We start from the raw sequence: 21,688 nt of genomic DNA, 5'->3' as shown, positions 1-21,688 counted from the left end.
GAATTTCCAGCATGCAGCCATGGGACAGTGTCACAGTTGTAAGTGTGAGGACTGGTTGTAACTTTTTTCCAGCAATATTAAAACTTCAAACAGTTGTTAAATGGATGGTCATAAGTTGAGGATGATCTCTACTGTATTTTGCAAAGATCAAATCCTTTTAAAATTCTCAGAGAAAACATGACCTCAGTCAGTCAAGGCTGAAATGTATTTTGTAATTCATTATTTAAACTGTTACATACTTGTTTTTATTATTCTTACTGTTGTTGTACTGAAATACAACATTAGGAGCCTTAATGTCAGAACCCATTCCTACTTCATTTATACCTATCCCCACTGACCCAAAATCAAATCTCACCTTTCTCTGGGTTCTGCCATACTCCTAAGGGGGAGGGGGATGTGCCCATGGGTTTATTGCCACTGCTTCCTCTGTCCGCTAAAATGTAATCTTTTGCTTTTGTTTACAGCCTCTGTGTCCTCTATCTGCTACAATGTAACATTTTGCTTTCCTGTGTTATATCTCTCTCTGAACTTTATCTCCCTAAACTGTCACCTAGAACAAGGGAGGGAATAAGGAATGTAACCTCCATGCCTGGTTTATTTCTATGCTCTCAGAGGAAGGTGTGAAGAGCCGCCGACCATTGTTGTGTGAACTGGAGATGGGCTGATGTTATCTCCCCTTTTCCCATAATGGAGCTAACACTTGGGGATTAGCCATCCCACACTGGCCAGGCGGACTATGGGGTGGGGTCTTGCTTGGGGATACCTTAACCTATTCTTCTGCATGGGAAATCTCAGATCCTGTCTATTATGCCTGCTCTCAACTACTCTTAATAAAAGTTCCTGTTGCAAGAAAATGCTTCCAAGAGTTCTGCTTTCTTAAGATGTGGAATTGAAGTGGGTCCTGACATTAGACAGGATCTGCAGTAATAGTCAACCTGGAAGGAAGACCCTTACTGGGGGACTTTGCAAAATCCACAATGTTGGACAACAGGGCAGGGAAGGAAGAACCCACCATGAAGGTGGACCCCTCGCTCCAGCTGGAACCCTGCCAGCTGTTGGGATCTGAGAAATCCTACTGCTTGGAAGAAGAAGTGGTGGAAACGCACAGCCACAAATCTCGGTGGTCATTGGGCATTGGAAAGAAAGACGAGTGGGAGAAGAGGTTGAGAAAAGTAACCCTGAGACGAGGCAGCCACCAACCTGGGTGGAAGCAAGAAATGGAGAGATCACTTCACCTTAGTGAAGAGGAAGGAGTTCATGTGGAGCACTCGAATTGGATCTTAGAGAAAGCTATTAACCTGATGAAAAGAACCCTCAGCTCTCTTAGGGATGAGAAACCTGAAACCCCGCAGCCACACCATTACCTTGGGCTGCAGCCTGAGAGACATTGAAGGGGAATTGGAAGCTGAAGTCCCAGGGACATCCACTGAGACTGCTGAGATAACAGCTACCACTTCAGCAGCCCCCATTCCCCACCGAACCGCAGCTGCCGATTGAGATGGGAGACATCACCGACACCGATGAAGGCACCAATCCATCCAAAGATTCCTGCCACTGGATGTGAAATTCAGGGGACAATCACGACGCTTGGGGTTCTTCCTAACCCAAGTCCACAGCTACATGGAAGAATACGGATGAGACATCCCCAACGACCAAGCCCATATCCGTATCTTGCAATCCACTCTGGACAGGGTGACCACAGACTGGATGGAGGACCTGCATGATTCCAATGCCTCAGAGCTCCACAATTTCAACCACTTCATGTCCTCACTGAGAAGGCAATTCGAGGACCCCCTGACTGACCGAAAAGCCCGTATGAAGATCAAACCAGTGAAGCAAGGCAGATGCTTGGTAGCTGAATATACGCAAGAATTCCAGGCCATCGCCAGCAAACTGAACTGGCCAGAAGACATCCTCCTTAGCCACTTTAGGACAGCCTAAACTATGACCTGTACGATGCTTGCCTACCCCAAGGGGACCCATGCCAACTAGAAGAATGGTATGTCCTGGCAGAGGAAGCAGAGATCAACCTGCTGAAGAGGCACCGCCGAGGAAAACCATAGGGCCGCTCGCCCCCTGAACCATCATATGAACCAGCAAAACCACCAGCCATGGCCAAGAAGTCAACAGGCTGTTTCAAATGCAGGAGAGAGGGGCATCACACTTGAAAGGCCCTCAACACAACCCAGATCAATCACTGGCCAGAAAGGCAGGGAAGTCCCCAGCCAAGCCATGAGAACCCACCATGAAGGCAACAGAGGCTGTAGAGTCCCCACCCTCTGCCAAGTGTGGGCAGAGAACTCCGGCCTACACCACAGGGGTGACGGATTCCTCAGATGACAACTAGGAGTGTGTTGTGATTCAGGGTCAGCCTGTGGGTTCGGCAGTTGGGTCAGATGATTCAGAGGAGTAGTAGGAGGAGGGGTTTGGAGAGCCTGCAGAGGACAGTTCTGAGGCTTCGCAGAGCTCTCCCATCTGGTTACTACGCAGACCCAGCTGTGTGAGCCTGACAGCATGGATGAAGATGACCCACAGCTGGCCCTCTTCAAGGACGCCCGACGCAGGAGGCAGTCAATCAGGAGTAAACAGAGGAAGGCAATGGGGCACCTCGGAAGGAGGCAGAGAGAAGCCATGCCTTGAACTGTTTAAAAGGGGAATGTGTGGGAGGGCTGGTTTGCTGAAGGCAACCGTTTGAATAGCTTCTGTTTTAGTGGTTCGTATTTTGTTTTGCTCAGTTTGCTCTGTTTTGGATCTGTTTTGTATAAATATTTTTGGCGGGCTTACTTCCATCCTTTTGCCTTTTGTAAAGGGGTTGTCCCTGCCTTTTCTGCAGGGCTGGTAGTAGGCTGGAACAGAACAGAGTGTGAACCTCTGGTAGGTGGACTCATCATGCCCATCCTCAACACAGTGACTATATTAGTACCCTCCATGCCCAAAGCTGTGAAAGTGAAAGCCCTAATAGACTCTGGCTGCGCCCGCTGCCTCATTAGCCAGACGCTAGTGGGGAACTTGGGCATCCCAGTGAGGAGGCTGAAACAGCCAATCTTGTTTGGCCAGTTAGATGGGTCCATAGCGGGGGGGGCAGCTACCCTAGCCACTCTACCAATGCACCTATCTTGGGGAACCACAAGGAAGACATAACATTTGTAGTAACCCCAGGCATGGAATGCCGAGTGATCCTAGGACTGGCATGGCTAAAAAAGTGGAACCCCTGGGTAGATTGGATGATGGCATAGCTCAGATTCCTGAAAGGGGATTGTGAAGAGCCGCTGACAATCTCTGTGTGAACTGGAGACAGGCTGATGTTTTCTCCCCTTTTCCCATGATGGACCTAACACCTGGGGATTGGCCATCCCACACTGGCTGGGCGGACTATGGGGTGGGGTCTTGCTTGGGAATACCTTAACCTATCATTCTGCATGGGAAATCTCAGATCCTGTCTATTATGCCTGCTATCAACTACTCTTAATAAAAGTTCCTGTTGAAAGAAATCGCTTCCAAGAGTTCTGCTTTCTTAAGATGTGGGATTGAAGCAGGTCTTGACACTTAAATAGGACAATCTGCACAGTTCATTGCTGAGCAAAAGCCATGGAATAGCTTCTGAGGTGTGAGTTGTGAGGTGTGAGTTCAGATGTGGGGGAGTGAGTAGCAAATTCTGAATTCTCTTGATATCACAATTTTTCATTCATATATATATATATGCAAAATTCCAAAGCTTTTATGAAATATTTAAAAAATATTTTCTTCCAGTTAATTTAAGATAATTTTGTAGTCCAAGTAGCATAATTGCTTTGCTTTTCAATTTAGCTATTGTTTCTTCCTGACACCCCCACCATCCTGTACCCAAGAAAAATAAAAGTCCTTAAAGGTAATCAGACTTCCTCCTCTTTCTACATTATTATTGTATTTATTTTATTAGCTGGGAGACTACAGTGTGAGTAAAAAAGTAGTTGCTTGGCTGCTGAAGATTGCTAGTCTGTTCATTTCATGCTTGTGCGCTATCCAGAGTACACCACAGGGGGTGGACTAGCTCCAAATTTAGAAAGGTTCAACAATGTTCTGAAGCAACATTTGGGGTTTCTTCTTTCATCAATGTCACTTTGCACTTGGGCATCACATTGGGAAAAGTCCAGCACCAGCTGGATTCACATTACTGCATAAAACATCATTATTTTCCCATCAAAGTTGTACCTATTTATCTAACTTGCAGTAACATGCTTTTAAACTGCTATGTTGGCAGATGCTGAGACAAGTGATGGGATCTCACCCTGTCAAGTGAAGCTAGAGCCTGAACCACCAGAGTGCAGACCTTGTCCAGCATTATTAAGCCTCTTTCTACATGATAGAGCAGGAGTGTCAAACTGCCGGCCCATGGGCCAGATGTGTCACAAGGAAACCGCACCCACCCCATTGCCAGCAATGGGGAAAAGTTCCAATATGTCACGCAACATCACGTGACGTCGCGAGTTTGAAATGTCTGTGATAGAGGATCTTTGGAATTTCTCCTCCCCTTCTTTTGCAATGTTGTTCCAAACAGTGCTTAGTTTTTCATCTCTCCCTCTTTCACTCTCCCCCCATTCTCAGGGATGACTCACACCCTGGACGGTATCTCTTTACTCTCCTACCATCCGGTAGGAGATATAGGAATATAGCCAGCCGTACCAACAGGCTGAAAAATAGCTTTTATCCGTGGGCTGTTAGGCTTTTAAATGGGACATAATCTTATGCAGAATTGACTTGGGAGGCCGGTGTGTAGTGTAGTTGGTTCACATAGTGTGGTGGGATGGAGGGTTTGTTGTCACTGTGTGTTGGGGAGAGAGAGCACGGGGGGAGGCTCAGCTAATCTCAATGTACACATGTTGTACTTTGACAATAAAGGTTTATTATTATTATTATTATTATTATTATTATTATTATTATTATTATTATTATTATTATTATTATTATTATTATTATTATTATTATTATTACTTGCTCTAGCAGAATAATCTGAATCTTTCTGATATGAGTAAGATGGCATTCCTGGATCCTGACATGCACACTGCATGTTACTCAAATCTGTCTGCTCCCAGTTTTCCGCACTATGTGGTAGCCATCCCAAAGGTGCTTTTTCAAACTGCTTTTCCTTGAAAAACAAAATCCAGTTGCCTTTTGAAAAAACACCTATGGAACAACCATGACCTGGATGACTGAGAATCTCCATAGACATTATGTTGATAGAAATTTCTTTTTCATACATGACATCTATTATATTAACTCTGTGTTGATCTTCCTATTTTTTTTCTCACCCCATCCTCAGGCTCATCCTTAATTTTTTTATATATAATTTATATTGGTGGAAGGCCTCATGGGAACAATTTCTTCTAGGTTTCCCTCAAGACTGAATGGAAGCTGCAGATTCTCATATGCACTTTTCCCCACTTCATAACTTACAAAAGAACAAGCACCCCGTTAACATTTATCCAAAAATGGTCTTATCCTTTAGAAAAAATAAAAATGACTTATTTCCCACTATTGTAAATAAACAAAAGTAAATAATGCAGTTCTTTTTTTCTCAGTACACATTATTTCTTCAGAGAAGACATGCTTAAAAGAGGGAAATCATTATCTCAAGGCAGAATGATAGCTACTTACTGCTACCTACTGCTTTAAAGGATGATTAGACAAACTGCCAATAGCTTTTAATTATAACAGCTAAATACTCCTTTGCAGAAGCAGCAATAATCTTTGGACATTAACAGCAAGAGCCAGTTATTGCCTTCTTATCTTGCTTGAAGACGTCCCCAAGGAATTTGAGATATCACTATGGGAATTAAATTGGAGAGGTATTTAATTTCTTCCTGCAGGTTTGTTATCCTTATACTCCTCATTCAACTCCAATTTGAAGCACAGGATAATAAGAATAAGAAGAACAGAAGGGAATGAATGAATTCATGAAAATGAAATGAAACCCAAATTCATACAAACCCCCGCCCCCCGAAAGGTAAAGATTTCTTTTTTGAATCTAACATCCATAAAGGGCAGGTCTAAGTTTCTTTTTTAAAAAAATGTCTTCAAACATGTAACAATAAACATCTTGCAAATTTCAGAGTGGGTGGAACATTTCAGAATGCAAAGAAGCCAGTGAGCAGCTTCTAGGATAACACTGTACCAATCTCAACATTTCAAAGGACCTCTTCTGATTATTTTATTGAGTTAATGGCAAAGACTTCCTAGTTCTTCACATCAAATAACATTAGATATTAAAGGGAAACAGTGGAACAGCTACTCTATAGTTAATGCAATGCTTCAGCAGAAATATAATATGTAGGGTAAGTGCACAAACCATGATCCTTGTTTCTGTATAGTATCCCAAGTGTAACCTCTGGACCAAGTGGAAGAGAAGAGCCATCCAAAGCAAACAGAATCCAAAAGGTGTAGCTGTTATCGTGAACAACGATAACAGGTTTGTTGCAATTAAAAAAACACAATTGGTATACCAGATGAAACTGGGATTTTCCCATTCTTTTCTCTATTTTGTTAGGAAGGAGTGTTTTTCTTTTCCAAGAAAGATATTAAGTAATTAAGTAATTCTATCTTCTCTCTTTTCCTTATTATTACTTTCCATCTTCCAGATGCAACATGTCAACAGTCTCCTTGATTTTTTAGTTTAGATGTATTCCAATCCTGCTGCATCTTCCTCAGCTATTCAATGTGCTAGCCAACTTGTTTAACACCATATGCTTCCAACATACTTTGCATGGAATTGTTTTTCATAGTTATCATGTCATTAGGAATTATCCTTTCTAGAGTATAAATCTGTAATTTGTATTTTAGGTATCTATATGTCAGGGTTTTTTAATTGCTTCTCATAATTCTCTCTGTGTGTGTGTGTGTGTGTGTATGCATGTGTGCTTTAATGTCAGTGTTGATACCTGGTGACTGCCTGGATTAGTCCCTGCAGTTTTCTTAGCAAGATTTCCTTCGTTTCTAGGGCTTAGAGAGAGTGATTGGCCTAAAGTCACCCAGATTCTAGGCCAAACTGGCTGTTTTCTCAAATATGCATTAAGATAAAATGGGTATAACAGAACCAGTGCATTGATATGATACACATTTGATTTGCACTATTTTTGGTTCATTTTCAACTTTTTTTCTCTTAGATTTCCAAGATTCCTTCATGTATTTAATTATAAAACTCTCATCTATACTATTCATGTACACTGCACTCTTCCAAAATAATGGCTTAGTTGTTAGCAAATATTTTGTTGGGTGATAGCATTGAATGGAATTGTTTAACTTTACTTCATTTTCTGAAGATTACTTCTTTAAATCTGCATTGAGTTGCTAGGTAAAAACCTCTGCCACAATAGTAGCACAATTCATTTTGTAACTCTCCATTCATAAGTTATAACATGATTATTCCTTGCCATGATTCCCAACAGTGGCTGCTATGTATCTGTAGTACCAGCTGCCATGGAGATGACAATTTCAAATATTCTCTTAAATATTAATGCTAATTTTAATAAATAAAGTTTTAAAAGTTATCCACAAATCTTTTATAGCATAATTTATCCCTTTAAGAAATTGCAATAATCATATACTGCAGTGGACTCGCCTTTTATTTTTGCTTATGAAATCTGCAAAATCTGCAAAAAAATAAGAATTCAGGCACCAAATAGTTTTATATTATTTTTTACTATTGAATTGTGTGGGTTTTTATGGGCATCTTCATCTTCTCCATCTTCTCAATAAGCTGTATTCTTGCCGCTCATGACACTTAGTAAAAAGGGACATTTATTTTTCACTAACTATCCCAAGTGTTTCAAAAAAAACTGTCCAACTCTCTCAGTACATAATGTCCAATCATTTCTTGCCCTTTCAAACACAGAATCTTCTGTTCTGTTATTTCTTTCCTTTCTGTTTACTCACTGCAACCTGTCGAACATTATTCTTCCATTATTTGTTTTCTTTTTGTCTTTTCAACTGGCCTGCCTTTGCTTTCTGTGATTAGGCAAGGCTTATGAGGCTTTTTAAAACCCTGTTGTTTCTATTGTTTCTTTTCTTCAGACCAAACAAAACAAACTTGAGTCAGAGGATTTTTTTCTTCTTCTGTGTGCTTAACTGAAGCTTTCAGAAGAGTATTTGCAAGAATCGCAGCATATAGAGGCAAGTCAGAGTAATCATGCAACAGTACTAGATTGTAGGCATGTTTCATCAATCAATCATAATGTTGCTAATACACTGTGGTGACAAAATTGTAGCCATCAGGGTTGGAAAAGTTGTATTTTGGTTCAGTGGCTAGTCTCCTAGCTTGTCCTATTTTGGAAAATATTTCTGGCTACTGAACCAATACTTTTCTTAAATACATCAACTCCCTTTCTAATATTCTAACTGATTTTGCACTGAGCTGGGTGAAATGAACATCACTCAAGTCTCAGGAATATATGCAACATCAAGTCCCTTAATGATTAAGTCACAGGAGGATGTGTCCTTATCTTGAGCTGACCTGGCTTTCACAATCAAGTAGGATGAGATGCCAGCCCATCCTGATGGGAAAAAGACACTTCCTCTGTAAGGATCATGTAGCTTTTAGAGGTCTTTGCCCAGCTCCTGCTAGTTGGTTGCCTACCTCCTCCTGTTTTTTGATGCTCAGCTCCAGCTAAATTCCTTATTGTCTGCAGCCACTGTGTCATTCACACAAAGAAAACAAGACATGGGAGGGAGGAGGAATAAATAAAAATTCACAGATTCATTTGTGGACATTCATTTGTATTTATTTATTTATGTATTTATGTATTTATTTATGTATTTATTTATTTATGTATTTATTTATTTATTTGCCATCTCATATCCAATGACTCTGGGTGGCTTATAACATTAAAAATCATCAATTATATAATAACACATAAGATTATATCATTAACAGAAGATGGCAAAGAAGGGAGACAGACACATAGGTGTGTGTGGTGCTGGGATTAGGTTTTAATTAGTCAACCACCTCCAGTGTGAGGAACCAAGAAATGTCCCACTATATTTAGTCATACTACAGTATATGTTGTGTAGTCAGTTCTTGCAGGCATTGAGCAAGATGGAAGGTTCAGATAGCAACATGCTTTTATTAAGTTAAACAGCACGTGGCTGTCCTGAATCTGCAGTCCGTTCATTGATGATGGCCTCCACAGCCCAAACATCAATGGAAGGGAACTGCCTTGTAAGGGGGTCTCTGTTCCTTGTCTTGGTGTCGTTAAATCTTGTCAACTTCATGGTCAGAGTCAACATCTTCTCGTTGCTCAGCGTTCTCATGGTGGATGGCTTCTGCGTGTGGTGTGCTGTTGGCAGGCTGCAATGCCTTCACGGCCCCACTGGCGGCTTCATCTGCCATGACCTCTTTCAAGGCTTCTTGGACCGAGAGAGTCTCCTTCGCAAAAAGTTTTTGTTGGAGGTCTCTGCTCCTGAGCCCACAGACAAGACAGTCTCAAAGTCTTTCTTCCAAGTCTGTGAACTGACAAAGACGAGACACCTACCTCAACACCGTGATGAACTCCGTGGCTGTTTCACCGGGTTGTTGTTCTCGCTGTTCGAAGGCATGCCTCCACGCTATCACTGACAACTTCAGTTGAAAATGGTTGCCGAACTGTTTCTTCAAGTCTGTGTAAGTAATGGACTCCAGCTGTGCCAGTGTGACCAAGTTCTCAGCGATGTCGAACGTTGCAGGCCCGCACACACAGAGGAGTGTTGCAGCCTTCAGACCATCTTCGGCAACTTGATTAGCCTGTAGGTAGTTCTCCACCCTGGAGATGTAGGACGACCATATCTCTGGGTGCATCACATCGAATTCTTCGAGCTTTCCGACCTTGGCCATGGTAAATAGTCTTCGCAGCTCATGTCTCGTGTTGCCTCGTGCTGCTAGCTTCTTCATAGGCCCTGGGACTGATCCTCAGGGCAGGGTGGTCTCCAGCTAGGCAGACTGAGGGGGGGGAATGCTGTTCCCTACCAGGCTCTGTGCTGGTCTCACCCCCTAGTGACTTCAGGCTCTTACGAAGAAGCTGCAGATCCCACCTTCATTGCCAGTGTTGTGTAGTCGGTTCTTGCAGGCATTGAGTGAGATGGAAGGTTCAAACAGCAACATGCTTTTATTATGTTAAACAGAACAGAACTGAAATAGTGGCTGCTGTGCAGCTATTTATATGGTTGTCCACTAGGCAGCAACCAAATGAGGACCCAGATTGTTGGGGGAAATTAAGCTGACTTTGTAATAATGCCGCTTGGGGGAGGTGTGAAAGCCCTAATAAGCAGGCTTATACATAGAATGAAGGCTACTGCTAAGTTTGTAAGCCGCCCTGAGTCTTCGGAGAAGGGCGGGATATAAATGGAATTAAAATAAATAAATAAATAAATAAATAAATAAATAAATAAATAAATAAATAATAAACCAATAGATTTGAAGGAGCCGACTCCTGCCCCAAATCTACCAATCATAGCCCTGGAGACAACAAGTCTGGATAGTCAGTAACCATTACACATACACTCCATTGAGTAACCATTTGAGCAGCATTTAAACAGACACATGAATCTGTAAAAGCAAAAAACCCCAATATATTACATTATATTTAGAAAATCGCACTACATGGTGGGGGGGGGGAAATCATCCTATAAAACTAAACAACATCAGACCTGGTTAATACCACCAGAAAGTTCTAGATATGGGCTAGACTAAAAAAGTGAAGGGAAAATATTATTGGAAGAAGGTGCTGACAAAAATTCCATATTGCTATCATGAGAACTATACATCTATGTCTCTGAGGCTACTTTGTTTGGGGAAAATAATCCATAGGAAAAGCAGTGCTATAGCTGTGTTGGAATTATCCAAATTCAAAGCACGTTCATATATTCTAAATTCCTGATAAGAAAGAACAGCACAGCTAGAGTAAGTATAGAGAGATATTCCTTTACCATTTTCCATTTACTGTAGGGGAAATACCCTTACTTGCCAAGGCCTAAAGCCAAATTAAACAGTTAATGCTGTTGCAAAATTTTAAACTGCCTAAAATCATTGATTGAGATGAGCGGCTATAGAAATTAAATAAACAAATAAAACAAAAACAAAATAAAGGGTTGCTTTATTTTAAAATACTATATAATATAGTATGTAATGAATAAATGTATGTTTGATCTTTACAAAAGGAGCAAAAATGGGGCAAACCTTGGTGGAGCAGTGGGCTAATGCCTCCTTAAGTAATACCAGCTGCCTGCAATTATTGCAGGTTCACATCCCACCAGGCTCAAGGTTGACTCAGCCTTCCATCCTTCCGAGGTAGGTAAAATGAGGACCCAGATCAATGCTCACCTGCCACTTGCACAGCCAGTTCACAATGGATCATGGCCTGGTACTGACATGCAGGTTCTGGGGTTTTGCTTGATAACAAAATACAGGAAACCAGAATTTGCCTTTAAAAGTACATGTTTATTCAGCTGAATAGAGACGGGCTTCTCTAAAAAAAATGTGAAAAGCACCACATAGCAAAGATGTCTTATTGGGTGTTTCCTTTGCTGTCTTTTCATGTCCCAGCATTCAGAGGCTTGCAAGTGACCAGAGAGAGAGAGGGGCCAAGCAGTGAAGGACACAGCAGCAAAGAAGAACAAGAAATACTATAAAGAGAAGACCAAGGAATAATCCCCTAATCCATCCCCATCCTGGAAGCCAGCTGGTAAGAAATGAGAACATACCATTGAAGACCTCCCATATAGCATTAGTAGAAATCTTCAGATCTTTAAGGTAATTCCTAATGCCTTCTTCCATGAGATAGATAGTATGAGTAATGTTAACTTGATAATCAGTTATAAATGTGCAGCAGTGTGAGTGGACTAAAGCACACCCCCCACATTTTGCAGCCAGTACCATATCCAATGCTTGATGATTCTGTACCACCACTTTCCTTATTTCCCCTTGTTCCTTATTCAGTTGTGTAAATACTTGTATGGTGTGCTTAAACATTTCCTCTGTCCAGTCACCCAATTCTATAATAGAGTTATAATTCAAACCAACTCCTATAGCTGGAATCAATGCTCATGCAATGGCATTTCCATGTCCATGAGGTACAGGATTGTGTTCAATATGTTCTTCATGCTCAAGGTGGTCTTCGTCCCACCAATTGCAGATATGAAAGTTCCAATCATGATGTGGGATAATACAAACCGAGGGAAAGATAATTCCTATGGTACTTGTACCAGACCAATAAGCTGGCAAAGATTTATAGGCAAACCGACCACAAAAAACCACCAATCTGGATGGTTAGCAAGATGAATGCCTGGTTTGCCTTCCAACCCCTCTGGCATATAGGCTCTGATACCAGACATGTAAGCCATGAGTCCCATTGCTGCAAACAAACTACAGAGAGCAGAGGGATCCTTCTTATGATCGAGGCCAAAGGTCTGATGACATCTATACCAATCATCCCACATATTATTACTGACCTTCCATGTGACTGTGTAAGGTGTATAGATCCCCAATTTATATCTGATAGATGCAGGACTTTTTTTTTCCATAAAACGCTCAGAATGGCATTCCGGCATTGCAAAAAAAAAAAAAAAGGCTCCCTCTGAAAGCCTATTGCAGGGCTAGGCACTCTTGGCCCTTTTTTATGACTCGTGGACTTCAACTCCCAGAAATCCTGAGCCAACCATGCTGAGGGGAAAGGGAGAGATTTCCAAGCTGAGCCATGCTGGCTCAGGAATTCTGGGAGTTGAAGTCCTTGACTCATAAAAGAGCCAAGGTTGCCTACCCTGCACTAGAGGAGGACATTAAAATTATTTACAAGGTTACTTCTTTAGGAACTAAACTTTTAGAATCTAAAACAGCTAATTCAAAAAAGCCAACAAGAAAGAACCTCACATTTTTCATCTGCTTCTGTCTTTTGGAAGGTAAAATTAGATAACAAAATAATCTATTTCTTATGTTAACATCTCTGCAATGAAATCAAAGGTAACAGGAAAGAAATGAGAAACATTGTTCTCAATGTAATATGTCTAATTTAGCTGATGCTAGGAAAAAAAATAGTATCTTTTGTACATACTCTTGAAAACTATTTTGAATCTAACCATCTATTACAACTTAAGAACTTTAAATTAAACAATTCTTAAGAATGAATAATAATAATAATAATAATAATAATAATAATAATAATAATAATAATAATAATAATAATAATAATAATAAGAAGAAGAAGAAGAAGAAGAAGAAGAAGAAGAAGAAGAAGAAGAAGAAGAAGAAGAAGAAGTAGTTGGAAGGGAACTTGGAGGTCATCTAGTCCAACCCCCTGCTCAGGCAGGAAACCCTATACCATTTCAGGCAAATGGCTGTCCAGTCTCTTCTTAAAAACTTCCAGTGTTGGAGCGTTCACCACTTCTGGAGGCAGGTTGTTCCATTGGTTAATTGTTCTGTCTTCTCCTTAGTTCTAGGTTGCTTCTCTCCTTGATTAGTTTCCATCCATTGCTTCTTGTCCTGCTTTCAGGTGCTTTGGAGAATAGCTTGACTCCCTCTTCTTTGTGGCAGCCCTGAGATATTGGAACACTGTTATCATGTCACCCCTCACCCTTCTCTTCATTAAACTACACATACCCAATTCCAGCAACCGTTCCCTATCTGTTTTAGCCTCCAGTCCCCCAATCATCTTTTTTGCTCTTCTCTGTACCCTTTCTAGAGTCTCGACATCTTTTTTACATCATGGTGACCAAAACTGGATGCAGTATTCCAGGTGTGGCTTTACCAAAGCATTGTAAAGTGGTATTAGTACTTCACTTGATCTTGATTCTATCCCTCTGTTAATGCAGCCTGGCACTGTGTTGGTTTTTTTGGCAGCTGCAGCACACTGCTGGCTCATATTGAAGTGATTGTCTACTAGGACTCCGAGATCCCTCTCACAGTTACTACTATTGATCAAGGTACAACCTATACTATAACTGTGCATTTGATTTTTCCTGCCTAAATGTAGAACCTTACTTTTTTCACCATTGAATTTCATTTTGTTAGATAGCACCCAGTGTTCGAGTCTGTCCAGATCCTCCTGTATTTTAAGCCTATCTTCTGGAGTATTGGCTATTCCTGCCAGCTTGGTGTTGTCTGCAAATTTGATGAGTTCCCTATCTATCCCCTCATCCAAATCGTTAATGAAGATATTGAAGAGCACTGGGCCCAGAACAGAGCCCTGGGGCACCCCGCTACACACTTCCTTCCATGCAGATGCAGTTCCATTGAGGACCACACGCTGACTATGGCCTGTCAGCCAGCTATGAATCCATCTGGTGGTGATGCTTTCTAACCCAATATTCTTAATTTGGACTTTAGATTTACTGTTTGGACTGTTGTGTGTTTTGAAAAATAGATTATTTAGAATCTAGTTATGTTGCACTTCAGTCTTTAAATAATTAACCTAGTATATACATAACAATATATGATGTTTTCCATGGTGAGCTTAACATCAATAACAACATTTATTAAAAAGGCTAAAATAATTTCTGGTGGTATTATCTGTACATTAAAATTTTGTTTAGTCACAATCTTTCACTTTTCACATTCTGGAAAAGCAGTGGTCATGTATCCTAGCAAAAGATGTTACATATGTGCATAAGCGTAGTCAGTAGCATATGCCTTTTTAAAAATATCCAACATGCAAAGAAACAAAAATAAGTCCAAAATATCTGTATTACAACCAGAAATGCCAACTTTGCAACCAATATTTCTCATCCATAACTATGGCACCGTAAGGATACCTGCATACATGCAAATGCTTCTCTGGGATCAGTAACGCAGCAGGGATTGTTTTTTCCTTCCAGTAACAGATTGCTGGGAAATACCAAACGTGGCCTTAAAAATTCCAATGTTTGTTACAAATTTTTCTGGATGTGGTTGGAAAAAGGCCTAGAAATGCCAGCACAAATACATCACACTTGCTGAATGTGCACACGCAACTAATTACAATCTTCAATTTTATGTGATATATCCAGGGCTTTTTTCCCCATAGAATGCTCAGAATGGCGTTCTGGCACCTATTTTTGCACACACACACAAACACACAAAAAAAAAAGCTGAAGGAAACTGTTCCGGGGAGCCAAATTCTCCTCAGGCAGCCAGGTTGCAGAGCAGCAAAATGCATCACAGCGGCAGGCCTTCAGATGGCTCAAATCGAAGGAAATGACAGGCTAATTTAAAAGTGGGAGGGTAAGAAGGGCAGAGTGTGAGCAGGTTGCTTAGCAACCTGCTTAAACTGTCTCTGTAAGTTTCAGCTCCCGGTGCCTTGCCTTTTTTAAGCTGGGAAGTTGAAAAAAGGCTAAAAAGAAGCAATAGAGTGCTATCAAGGAAAATGTATAGATATAGTCAGCAGACATTTAGGGAACCTTTATTTTTCATACACTTTGAATTTTGTTTTACTGCCATGGTGATACACAATCAAATGTAGTCAGTCTTTTTTTTTAATCCCAAAGCATCTGTTCATTATATACAGTATAACAAAGTGTTGGATGATGGAATTATTTTTTATCTAAGGATAAGTAATGATAACAGCTCTTAAATCTTTTATTTTGTTTTATTTTTGCACAAAATATTGTATAATTTGCATTTGCATTCATTTACAATTAGAATATGTTGTTAAAATGTATTGGTGTTGAAATAATTACTGCACACATATACCTAAAACCAGTTCGTTGCATCTGGCAATTGTACAAAAAAAATCTCATTGTCAACCAATATAATTCATTTAATTTGAAATCAAGTGAAAAATTGATTTAAATTATTTTATTAAAACAAATTAATGGCAATTCTTTTATAAGAAGTTGCCTCAAACAAAATGAGTTTGATATGCCTGCTCTAGATATGCTCCAAAATAAATTCCAGATCAGGCCTGTACATGCAGCCTACCAAGCACCCTTGAACAGAGCACAGACTTTTTTAAAAAAAACGTAATAAAATCACCACCACTGCCCTGAAAGTCATGTTGCCTAGTGCCTCCATGGCTTACCATGACCATGAACTCCAACACTGTAGATACTCCTCTAGTCACCAAATCATTGATTATCCCACCAGCATTCCTTTGCAGACCACAAAGATTTTTAATTTATCAGTGTGGGCCTTTCCCTTCTACAAGTTGCACAGGCCTCTTCTAGATTTTCCTCTTGCCTTTCTGGGTTAACTCCTTGGTCTGTCATTGAGCAAGAATTGACTTTCTAGGGAAGCATATTATCATTTGATGTATATTTAACATATGTTCTACCTTTATTTACCAATTATATAATATTTGTATGCAATCCACATGGTGAGGTTTGGGACAACTTACAATATTTTTAAAATCATAAGATTAAAACATAAAAGCAGGGCTTTTTTCTCATAGAACACTCAGAATGGCATTCTGGCACCCTGTTTTGCACAAAAAAAAACCTTTTGCACAAGCTATGCTACTCCCTCTATTGGCTTTCAGAAGCCTATTAGTTTTCAAAAGCCAATAGGAATTGCTGCTGAGCGTGCCAAAAGACTTGGCTGGCTAACATTGCACCAGCAAGTTGTCTGCAGCGAAGGCGATTTGGCAAGAACTTTGCATCCCTCCCTGCTGCCCAACTATACCATCTCAACTAGGTAAGTAAGAGAGGACAAGGAGTGGGAGGTGGGTTCTGCGGAGTCCATGTGCACTCCTTCCTTGTGCTCACCCATGTCAGCCTGGCTGGTGGCCTACCTGGTGCTGGACCTGTGCCACCGTCGCCTCGCCCTGCATGCCTAAGTGGCCGCCCTGCATCGCCTGGCCCGCACCACCTCCACTGCCTGTCCCGTGCAGCCCTGCCATATAGAGAGGGCCCCACTGCTCCCACAGCATCAGCCGCACTGGTTCCAGCCCAGGGCAGCAGCCTGCCACCAACACCCCTCGCACCCGTGACCTCAGCAGCGCTGCCCCCCTGCCTTCTGGGCCTGCCAAGATGAGAGTTCTGGCACCTTTGTTTTAATAGAAAAAAAAGCACTGGTTACAGGAATTAAAATGACTAAGTCAGGCTGCTGCAGGGTGCTGTATACAAGCCCCTAATTTAGCAATCCGCAGCTTTCCTGCCCCAAACACAGGAAGTGTCCAACCCCTAGTGAATTCATGCTGAACATAAAATCCCCTAAGGGTGTAGTCTCCATGACCAAACAAACCATGTGTACCAGTGGGGGGTATATGTGTGCAGATCCAACATTCAAAAGCTTAACCTATGCTTGCATATTCTGTATATGAGTGTTGGAGCCCCAAATTCCCAAAGAGGGACTGGGAAATTGGGGACCACCTTGGCCTTCTATTTTACTGGGAAGGACGGGAAATGAGTTTGCATTCAACAACTCACAGCATACCTCCACACGGATGACACCGTTCTTGGCCAATGTGGGATATCAACCCCAGTTTTTCCCCCTTTCCCCATTAGACTCACCAGAACCAGCAGCGAACGACTACATGGAAGAGTTACAGGCAATCCATTGATTGGTGCAGTGACAGTTAGAGAAGGCCAAGGCTGACTACAAAAGGTTTGCTGATCGGTCAAGGCGGGATACACCTCCACTATTGGTGTGAGATCGGGTCTGGCTGTCCCACGAACCTACCATCAACCCAGCCAGCCAAGAAGTTAGACCACTAATATTTAGAACCATTTCCAATCAAGGCTGTCATCAATCCGATCGCCTATCACTTAACTCTGCCACATTCCCTGCATGTACATCTGGTCTTCCACCGGTCTCTGTTGGTCCCTGAGCAACCAGCGTGTCCACTCTGCCGAGAGAACCTCCCCCACCAAAACATCATGATGGAGACAGCACCCCCAAGTATGAGGTCACCAGCATTTGAGACTCCCATTGGCTGAAAGGTCGCTTTCAGTACCTGATCAAATGGAAAGGCTACAGACCAGAGGAGTTAACCTGGAAGGATGCGACCACCATTCAAGCTCCTGCTTTGAGGTCTGCCTTCCATGAACAGTTGCCACCCCGACTGCATCCAGATCGGCAGACCCGGGGGAAGGTCCCTGCAGTGCAGGATAGTGTTGTGATTCAGTGTCAGCCTGTGCTCCCAGCAGCTGAGTATGAGGAATCTGAGGAGGAGGAGGAAGAGGGGTTTGGAGAGCCTTCAGTGTCAGAGGGAGGCTCTGATGCAGTGCAAGACTCTTAGCCTGGCCCCTCCAGTCATGTTCCTCATGAGGCTCAGCTGTGTGAGGAGGAGGTGTCGGACTCAAAGGAGTCACAGCTGAATCTGTTCAGAGATGCTAGAAGCAGAAGGCAATCCAGCAGAACAGAGCAGAGAAAATCTATGAGGCAACTAAGTGAAAGGAGGAGAAGGCATTGAGAAGCCACACCTTGGGACAGATAATAAAAGGGTAAGGTGTGGGTGGTGCTGGTTGCTGAAGGCAACTGTTCAGAGACATTCAAAGAGAAACCTGGTCTGTTCTTGCTAATCTGTTTGACTCTTGTTTGACTCTTGTTGGATGTTTTGAATCATGTATTTTTGGTTGAAGAAAATATTCTGCTGCTTTTTTGTTTGAAAGACTTTATTATTTGGAACTGTAAATAACTTTGGGTTGGGTTTTTTCCAGCCTATTGATTGTTAAAAGGAAAAAAAGGGGTTGTCCCTGACACACAAACAGGGCTAGTCATAGGCTGGAACAGAACACTTCCATGCATAAAGATCAGATGTGGAGAAGTGGGTATGAACCAGGACCTTTCTTCTAACATAGTTTTAAATGTCTCTGGGATTTTCAGAAGATTATTTTCTTCCAGATATTTAACAATTCTCTCTCTTGAAGTTTCCTCTTTATCATACAGTTCCTTGTAGTATTCCTTGATTATCTTTTTTATTTCTTCATTTTTAAATTGTAAATGGCCTTTCGCATCTAGTAAGTTATGTATCGTTTTCTTCTCTTTCTGTTTTTTAAGTTTATAAGCTAACCATCTTCCTGGTTTATTGGCATTTTCAAAAAAAATCTGTTTTCCTCTCTTTATCTGTTCTGCCCCTTTTTCTGAGTCCAACAGATTTAGTTTCTCTTCTCCATTTCTCTTCTCAAAGTCTGTTTTTTTTGTGGATTTTTTTTGCAATTCTGATTCTAACTTTCCAAACTTTTCTTTTAATAGTACATACTGCTGCCTTTTCTGTTTATTTTTCTTTGTCATATATGTTATAGCTATGCCTCTAAAGTACATTTTACCTGTATCCCATACATTTTGTAATGTTGTCTCTTCTTTTTTATTTTCTTTGAAAAAAAATCCATTTCTTTTTTCACTAGCTCTATAAATTCTCTTTCTTTTAATATAGATTGATTTAAAGTCCATCTTGGTCTTTTTTGTATTCCTTTCCATGTCACTTTCAGGGGATTATGGTCTGCCCATGTGCCTATTTCTATCTCAATATCCTGTATATTCATCCTCATGTCAGAGGTCATCCAAATCATATCGATTCTTGATCAAGAGTTTTGGCTGTTTGAGTAAAAGATGTGTTGTAGTTTTTGTGGGTTGATTTCCCGCCAGACATCTTGGATTCCAATTTCCTCTGCCATATCAAAAAGTGTCCTGGGTAGTCTTCCTCTTCCGATCTTTCCTGTTTTATTGCTTTTATAGTCCATTTTTCCATCTACTATCCTATTAAAATCCCCTATTAAACAAATATTTTGGTACTCCATTTCTATTATTTTTCTGTGTAGGTTTTTATAAAATTCTTCTTGATTGTTGTTTGGTGCATAAATTGCCACTAGCAGTGTTTGTTTTTGGTGCTGATATATTTCTACCATTACAATTCTTCCTTCTTTATCTGAATATACCAATTTAGAAACTATTGTCTCTTTAATGTATACAGCAACCCCCCTTTTTCTGATGTGCTAATGTGTAATAAAGTTTCCCAATTTTTGAATATTCCAATAATTTATGGTGCTGTTCTTTTATGTGTGTTTCTTGCAGACAAATAATATCTATGTTGAATTTCTGTAATTTTCCAAAAACTTTATTACTTTTTGATGGGGAGTTTAGTCCATTTACATTCACTGAAAAAAATTTCCTTTTTTTTCTCCCTTTCCCTTTCCATTATTTATACTTAGGTTTAGTCAATCTAGTAATTCTCTGTTCTCTGGCAGGTCCTTCACCTTTGCCCTCTTGTTTGTCTTTCTCTTCTGTTTGTGCAGTTGCTCCTTGGGTCATCTCTTCTATTTGCTTCTGCTCCTTACTCTCCCCTTGTCTTTGTTTCACTCCTTCATCTAGAATTGCTCTATTCCTTACTTCAAAATCTTCTGCTTTCCAGACTGAATCCAATCAATATCTTGTGTTATTCCAATTTATTAAAATGCCTTCTGGCATCAGCCATCTGAAGTTTATGCCTTTGGCAATTAGCTTTGTAGTTAAGAAATGGTAGTGCCTTCAAGTATATCTTACTCTCTTAGGTATCTGCTTTAAAATCACAATTTCTTTATTTTTATATTATATTGGCTCATCTCTGACTTCTCTCAGTACTTCATCTCTTGTTGTTTTCTTTATGAACCTTACTTGTACTTCTCTTGGCAGTTTGTTTCTTCTTGCATAGCTTGAGTTCATGCAAAATATTTCATCAACCTCGATTTGAATTTCTCTTCTATCTGCCTTTAAGAGCCTCTGCCGAGATTCAGTAATCACCACTGCTATGTGTCCTCAGGGATGTTTTGAAATCTCAAATAATGTTCTGCTTTTTCCATTTCTAGGATCTTAATTGCTCCGTCTAGGTCTTGATTTGCTTGTTTGAATTTTTCATTTTCTTGTAGTAACATTTCCATCTTTTTATCAATGTCCTGTGATTTATCTTCCACTTTCTGAATTTTTTGTTCATTTTTAATTATCATTTCACTTTGGGCTTCAAATTGTGCCTTTATATCCAGGATTTCTTGACTTATTTTCTCAAGTTTACTTTGTGTCTCTTTGTGATTTTTTTATGTCTCTTCATGATTTTTGTAATCATCTCTTGAATCAGTTTTAATGAGGTCTGTGTTTTGCTTTGGGCAGTGCTTATTTTCTCACATTGCAACAGTGCTTCAATAGATTCCTGTGTTGTTGGACTAGATTGTTCTACAGAGGTGCAGAAGAGGTTTTCTTCATAAGTCTAGTGATGTTTGATGAACTCATTTTACAGCTTACAGTCTAAGACCAAAATAATGTCTCTTTGGGTTTAGCCAAAGTCAACAGATGTAACTATAAAAAGTCTTTTCCCTTGTAATCTCACAACAAGGCACTTTTTAAATTGCAGGTGTCTCTTCAAGGTCATTGTTATGAAAACATTTTTTTCCATTTCCTTCTCTTTTTTTCTCACTATTTATTGGTGCTGTCATTTCTTCTTTCACTACTAGATATCCTCCTTGGCTTATTTATCAATGTCCGATATTCTTCTTGTAATTGCCCACCACTTTTAAATTAATCCTTCTGGGGGTCTTTGCTTTTCAGCTCTTTCCCCTCAGGGGCTCAACATTTTATAATCCACAAGGAGAAGGAAATAAAAAATTCTGGCTCACCCAGCCTCAGCATGTTGTTGACCATCAGCTGTTTTGCAGTACTTCTCTTCCAGCTGAAGATGACTTGGGCTGCCTTGGCTCACCCGGCAGCCTTTCTTCTGCCCTTTCAAAGGGGTTCTTCAGTTCGCTCAAATCGGCCGCCTCCAGATCTGAACTCCTGGAGTGTTCCTCCTTCTTCGTTACCCCTCCAGGG

Source organism: Vipera berus (assembly GCF_964194415.1).
Source record: "Vipera berus genome assembly, chromosome: 3".
In the NCBI taxonomy this organism is placed as follows: domain Eukaryota; kingdom Metazoa; phylum Chordata; class Lepidosauria; order Squamata; family Viperidae; genus Vipera; species Vipera berus.
Note: the sequence above shows the minus strand (reverse complement) of the source record.